Below are 7356 nucleotides of genomic sequence, written 5' to 3'. Positions count from 1 at the left end.
CATTACCATAATTATTAATGTGTCTATAACACTACTGATTCAATTGCAACTTTCTGGAAGGTAATGCTTTGTATGCAGAGGGGCTCTGTTGGTTGAATTAAATTGTGTTTAACCTAATATACTGAAATCAGATTTTTTTCCACACTGATTATTGCTATTAATGAAAACCTGTTTGGCCGTCTTCTCAGATATACCAACTGTAAGTCAGTTTGGATATCAAGATTACTTGATGCAAAAGCTACTATCTCCTGACAGCGCATTACTTTGAATAGAAACTCCTCCCCCACCCCCACACACAATCAAAATGCTTACCATTTGTTTAATAAAACAGAAAGAAAATGCTTAAGGAAGCAAACACTTCCATTTGTGGCAGAAACCTGAAAGCTGTGAACGGCATTAATCAGTTTCTCGGGCATTTAAGCATTTCATCATATTTTGTTTTTCCCCTTTTTAAACTCATCAAGCCTCCAGCTTGGGGATGTCTGATCTGTAAAAAGCTTTTTAACAAACATCCCCAACACCCTTTTATATGAATCTTGCTTCTCTACAGAATGCAAAAATAGAAACGACTTTCTGTTCTGAATAATGTATGGTGTTCTGGTCTGTGAGGCAGTTACGGCTGGAGCCCCACTTCATCTCTCCGTCAGCCAGCTCTCTGCTTAGTCTGGCCTTCTCTCTCAAGGGCTGTGTATCTCACGGGGCCCTGGGGCAACCCGTATCTGCTGCTGATGCTAACTGTGACTGCAAAACTTTCCTACACTGTCTGCTTTTCTACTTCTGTTAAAAACTGCATATTTTTACATTTTTGTTCACTTTAGATCACACTTTTCACACGGGAGACGGAACATTCAGCATGAACTTGAAAGCCTGATTACATCCGGGCTCTACCACTTGGTAGGTCTGTGACTTTGATCAAATACCTTTGGAGCCTTTGTTTTCTCATTTGAACATGGGGATGATAATCCTTACTTTCCGAGGATTTGTGCAGACCGAATAAAGTGAGATAATGTAGGCAAAGCATCCAGCACACGGTGACCTCAGTAAACTTTAGTTTCTTTTCCTTATTTGGTGGTACTTGTTCCTGAACATCCCAGCACTTTAAGATGATGTAGTGAATAGAGGGAGACGCAAGTCCCGTTGTGCTGTGTTAAGGGTAACAGTGGCTCTCAAAGCGTGGTGCCTCAACCACACACCAGCAACGTCCACCTCAGTCCTACTAAATCAGAAACTCCAGGGTGGGGCCCAGCAGTCTGTGCTGTCACAATCGCCCAGGTGATTGTGATGCACGCTGACATCTGAGAACCTCTGATTCTAGATAAAGGCCGGCATGGTGTGCTGGTGAGTTTATAACCAGGGAAAAGGTGGGTACATGTCCCTGCTAGTGTGTGGTGCTGCTGTGTCAATCTTCATTATTCGCAAGTACAGCCAAAGGAAATACACCACAGGGGTAGAGCTGGAGAGTAACTAAATTATTTAGATTTGGTCTCCAGTGTCTGGTCACATTGTTTGTTCTCTTTCTTTGTCAGGCTAAGTCTTGGGGATCAGGGATTTAGGAGTAAACAGAGTTTGATTCCTGTGTCCTGTTGAGATCTGAGAATTGACATTGTCCTGAATCCTGGCCTCAGAAGTCACAGCTCTACTGCCTTCAGATGGGCACCTTCGTCTTGGCGGGGTGGGGTGAGGGGGGCCTCTCTTCCTTTTGGAGCAGGGAGGTGGGGCTGAGATGTCACGAGGACTGGAAGGCCACCCTCTACTCAGATGAATTGTTTTTTTTTTTAACGCAGGTCGTTTCTCCATCTTCCTGTGGCTCTGAAACAAGGCCTCATTCAGGTTTTGTGTGTGATGGACGAGGAGCTCAGCAGATTGACACTAAATGTGGTTATTAGTCTCATATGAGAAGCGGCTTCTGAAAATGGGCACCAGTTCTTACCTTTCAGAATTTTGGGTCAAAATGAGTGCAAAACAGTCATATACACTAACCAGTGGCTAGAGATCTGTCTCTGACGGTCTCCCTCGAAGTGATGCTCGGGTCCCACAGCTGTGCAATCCGCTGAGTCTGCCCACTTGGGGGCAACCTGTCTCCCTGCATCCTGCTGGAAGCTGGAAGCCTGTAACTTGATTCCTTAGGGTCACTTAGGTGAACCTTCTAAGACTTGCCTTTCTATTCCTACTCCTTTCTCCTGCCCTGAGCGTCAGTGGCCACTTGACTTCTCATCGACCCCAAGCTGATTTGCAGAGACAAAGCTGTTACCACCAGAGGGACCCGCTGCAGCGGTGTGAATCAGTTGCTCACTGCCCTGGATGTGTGACATCTGGCACAACTCGAGGGTTGCTGCAAATACATATGCTGTACTTCCCATCGAGGTTCTTTTAATATACATTTTAACATTCATATCTTAAAAAAGTATTTTTTTAATTTAAAAAATTATCTAGGTTTGCTTTAGAAACCAATCTGGTTTTTCATCCTGAACTGAAGAAGGGCACCTCCCTAACCCCCATCCTGGCAGACCAGAGGCATCTCATCTAGATCTCTCTTACCTGTCTCTCTGCATCTGTAACTAGGTTATAGTCACACCTACCTCCTAGCTGGCCTACCCAGAGGTCCTGGAAAGAAGCGTGAACCATTATGTGAAAAACAAATCTACTGCAAATCAACACTTGTCATTTTTAACTGTCTGCCCCTCTTGGGGCTCATGTCAAAACCCCTGTTTATTTTCCCCAAGGTGACATCTCAGTGACAGTGGTGCCCTGCGGGTGGCACTTGCTAAGGCTTCCCATGTTCTTTAGTTTCTGTGTTTCAGGAAGATGACCACGTAGCTCCTTGAGGCATCCCATGTGCTTTCTGGAGTGAATTTCCTTTACCACCTTGTGGCCAATCTTAAGTCTGACTATCCCAGCCACTCTCCAAAATCAGGAAAAATGAATTCAGGTAGTTTTGTGTGATGCATTTAGAAATTAGGAAAAAAGGTAGAAACTTTATTTTAAAAATAACATGGACTATTTTACCAAAGCCTTCCTACACTGATGATCCCAGTTTGACCCTATAAAAACTCTATGAGGTATAGGAACAGAGCAGCCCATCCTCCGGATGTGAAAACTGAGGCCCAGGGAGGCTGGACTGCCTCAGGCGACCAAGTGAGTCAGGAGGAACAGGGACAGGATGTATAGCACTAGGCAGACTACCAAGCGCCTTCCCTGATACCGTCTCCTTGTGAGTGGTTACAGCAGTTGCCATGGACAACTTCACTTTATAGATGAAGAAACTGAACCTCAGAGGTGCATGGCTTGCTAGAGGCCAGGTAACTGTAAATAGCCATTCTGACACCTTCTGGTGAACTGCAATTCAGTTGTGCGTTAACCACTCGTTAGCACAGACCCTCCAAGTTAAAGGCATGGTCGCCAGCAAGACTGCCCTTACTCAGATGTCAGCTGCAAGTGGGGGTCCTGACCACCCACACCAGTTATAAGCCTGAGGGATTCCCACTACCTCCCTCAGGTTTGATAACTTGTTAGAATGACTCTAAAAACTCAAGACAATTCTATGCTCCTAATTACAGTTTTATTCGAAAGGATGTGAATCAGGACCAACCAAAGAGACACACGGGGTGAAGTCTGGGAGGGTCCTGAATGCAGAGCTTCTGTGTCCGCCCCCGTGGAATCAGAGCATAGCACCCTCCTGGCACGGCAGTGCGCTTACCAGCCAGGAAGCTAGTTCTTTGAGCCTCAGCATCAAGAGCCTTCATTGGGGTTTCATCACAGAGGCATGACTGATAACTCAATCTCTGGCGCCCACTCTTCCCCAGGCTCAAAGCCCCAACCCTCTAGTCACATGGTTGGTCCTTCTCGTGACCTGTCTCCATCCAGAGCCATTTCATTACCATAAACTCAGGTGTGAACCAAAGGGCTTGTGAACAATAGACACTCCTACCACTCAGGAAATTTCAAGGGTTTTAGAAGCTTGGTCCCAGGAACCTGGGACAAAGATGAGACAAGTTCTTTATTATGTAACAGTAGCGGAGCCTGATCTTGATCCCACGTCTGCAGAATCCAGATCAAATGCTTTCCCCTACACCAGACCCCCAGCACCTGGCTCTCCACCTGGCTTTCTGGCTGTGCATTTAGGAGAGAGTGAGAAATTGTGATATATTCTGACCTCCTAAAGACCTGGAGAGGCCACAGATATTTCAAAACCATCTCCTGTCCTTTTGTTTTGCCCACCTGAAACCAGACCAAATCCACAATTCAACTTTCATGTTTCCAAGGTGACAAAGCTAAAGCAGGAAGTATGCAGGCAATTGCCCCGACCCCCTCCTGCCTCAGCAGAGAGCTGGTCTTCAGCACAGCGCAGGGCAGCAAGCCACGCAGGAGGCACTGGTGCAGACCGACTGTGGAGGCCTGCATTTAAACAAAACCCTCCATCCCACACAGCTCCCTGCCCTAGGCAGCTGTGTTCCCAAACCTGCAAGACAAAATGGAATGGAGGATGGAAAATCATTTCAAAGGAATTAAATCCGGGGCATGCAGGCTGCAAAAGGGCAGTGTATCCACTTTAATTATCAATGCAAAGCTCTGCTGCTCGGTGAGCTGGGGAAGGGGTTTTCGTTTACTACTTCCCCGTGCCATGCACTGTACTAGGCACCTACAGATGCTGCTCATCATTTACTCCTTTCAAGTCTAGGACGTATATCTTACCATCCTAACTTAGCAGAGAAACAGGCTCTAAGAGATTAACAAACTCGCCCAAAGATAGACAGTTAGGAAGAGGTAAGGCTATGACTGGAACGAAGATCAATTCCAAGACCCGCTCTTTTGCCTAGACCAGGCTGCCTCCAGTAGCTGGCAATCACTTGGAAAATGCTGCCATCATTTTTGCTTGCTTGCTACTTTATTAAGGATTATTTTTGTACAATTAGGTGATTAAACTGTGATTCTCAGAAAACCTGTAATTTTGAAAGCCCAGGGCAGCAGAACGAAGCTCATTTTCTTTGAGAAAGCTTCATTTATGTTAATCCTGCTGGGAGGTTGCTCAGGTCACTTCTCTGAAAGCCTTTGTGACCTTGCTTTGTGTAGTCTCAACATTAGCCTGGTTTCAGCTCTTAAACCACTGCTAATTCAGGCCTCTGGTGCAGAACAAATGCCCTATTAATGATAAAAGATGCAATCACATAAAAGGCTCGCTGTGGGATTATAACAGCAGCCCTACGTCCAGCTCCAGTTTTTTATTTTACCCCTATTACTGGCTTCTGTTGATCAATGTGGCGGCCTCTCCGGCAGGGCAGAAGGCCAGAGTCCGCATTAGCTCAGCACTGGTGCCACCTGGTGGCCAGCCTAAGTATCTGCAGGTCCCCCTGTATTTTAGACTCACTGTTGGGTAGGACTTTTGGTCTCTGCCTTCTCCAGAGGTGTTTTCACAATAGCACAAGGGAGACTGTGGGGGGAGGGGACGAATGAGGCAACCGCCTACTTACATAACTGCAAAATTCTAAGTGACTGTGATGACTGGTTCTTGGACGTGGACAGTTATGTGAGTTCTGACCTCATGCAGGTAGAGCACAGGAATGCATTGGCCCCTGCTTCTTTCAGTCTCTGATTCCTGGTCCCACTGACACCTGAGTGTAAGTCCCATCAACGTGCAGGTGGCAGAACCGTCTTCATATTCATGTCCACAGTCTACACCACAGCCCACACCACAGCCCAGGAAGAAAATGAGAGAGTTCAGTATATCCCAGACCCTTCATGCAATTGATTTGATTTCCTTCTCATGGTGTTTCTCAGCCACCTGCCTGGGGAAGGAAAGTCAGAGACGTTTCCTCCACACTATTCCTGAATAATGTTTAGGGGCATCAACCACGTGCCATGCCTTGAGTAAGCACTGAGAATGCAAAGTCTGTCAGTTACACTTCCTAACTGGGCAAGGCACAGGCTGGTCAGGGAGACAGTCTTGTTAAGAGATAATGACTGTAGGAGGCAATAAACACCATGATAGAGGTATAATAGGGCTGGTTCAGGATTTGGAGTCAGATTTACCTGGATTTGAATCCTGGATCTGTCAGTTAATTATTATATACTTGGGGAAATTATTTAGCCTCTCTGAGTGTCAGTTTTCCCCTCCATAAAATGGACATAATTATGTCTGCTTTGCTAGACAGAGTAAGAAATAAACCTTCTTGTGGAGATAAATGAAGGTCCCCCGAATGAGAACAAACAGAGCTTGCTCCAGCAAGGGGGCCAGCCGCCATCACTGAGTTTGTGGAGACTCACAGGCAGGCAGGGGAGTAGGAGAGCTTCACCATGAAGGAAGGGTGTGCTCTGATTGGAGGTTGCTGGCATAGGGAAGATGGAGGCGGCCCACCTGGAAGCAGAGGGCATCTTATGTGATTGGTTTGGGGAGCTTATTTCGCTTTCTCAGATTGGTCCTGAGTTGGACGCAGAGGCAAAAGTTAGGGAAGCTGGCAGTCAATGACTAAGTTCTGCCCATGAGGGTCCACCACTGCAGAGGCTGTGGTTTGGATTTCTGTGCTAGCTGCTGCAGAGGTTGTGGGTCAGAGTCCAGCTGTCCCATGTGGTCTGGCCATTGTCCTGGGCATTCCGTCTCTCATAACGCATTTAAAGCCTCTTGCATGGTGTATGATATGTAAAGAGTCAGTAAATGGTGACCACTATTATTATAACTCACCCTGATCAGAGGTGACTCTGAAGTTGTCACTAAGCTAGACTTTAGTAGCAGCCTCTCAGCTGTCGTTCCCCCCATACCAGTCAGGGTCAAACCGGGAAAACAGAGACCAGCTATTTTAACAGAGGTGCTTTAATATGAGAAATTGGTTACAGGAATTGGAAGACTGGAAAAGCAAAAGGGAGCAATAAGGTAATACAGACACAGATACTGCAGGAAGCAACTACTGCCCTTCAGGCTGGAGGGAAAGGAGATTGAGGCTACTGGAACCCAGACGGAGGAGCTTTGGGGAGGGGGGGCCCTTGATCTCCCACAAAGGCTGCACTGCCCAGTAGGTGCTGGCACCTCGGGAGCTCCATGAGGCTGGTTCGGGGAGAGTGGAAGACCCCTGGGAACTGGAACCAGCTGTTTCTGAAACTGAAGCAGCATGGCTGCAGTGATACTGGTAGGAACACTGAGCAAACAAGGACGGGATCGGGGCAGCCTTTGCTCCCTGTCCTCTTTTTTCCATCCAGAACCAACAGGCTCCTGGAGACATCTCTATTCCTTCCCGTAACGGGCTCAGGGGGAGAGGGAGTACAGGAGTTATAGAGTCCACTTCCGTTCCAAACTCGATGTTCCCAGTCTACATAGTGGACTCTTCTCTGAGATCACTAGGACGGAGATGTAGCCACTCCATTCAG

The 7356-nt window shown here is 47.0% G+C and overlaps 1 long non-coding RNA gene across 1 annotated transcript; it reads left to right on the top strand.

The window, feature by feature from the left end:
- The first annotated feature begins 1288 nt into the window (after nt 1-1288).
- LOC140691140 (uncharacterized) lies at nt 1289-2392 on the top strand. Its single transcript, XR_012066638.1, has 2 exons — nt 1289-1361; nt 1785-2392. It is a non-coding gene; the product is annotated as an uncharacterized lncRNA (long non-coding RNA).
- Nucleotides 2393-7356: the final 4964 nt, after the last annotated feature.

Source organism: Vicugna pacos, chromosome 33 (genome assembly GCF_048564905.1).
Source record: "Vicugna pacos chromosome 33, VicPac4, whole genome shotgun sequence".
Taxonomy (NCBI): domain Eukaryota; kingdom Metazoa; phylum Chordata; class Mammalia; order Artiodactyla; family Camelidae; genus Vicugna; species Vicugna pacos.
This window is presented reverse-complemented; position numbering and strand designations above follow the sequence as displayed.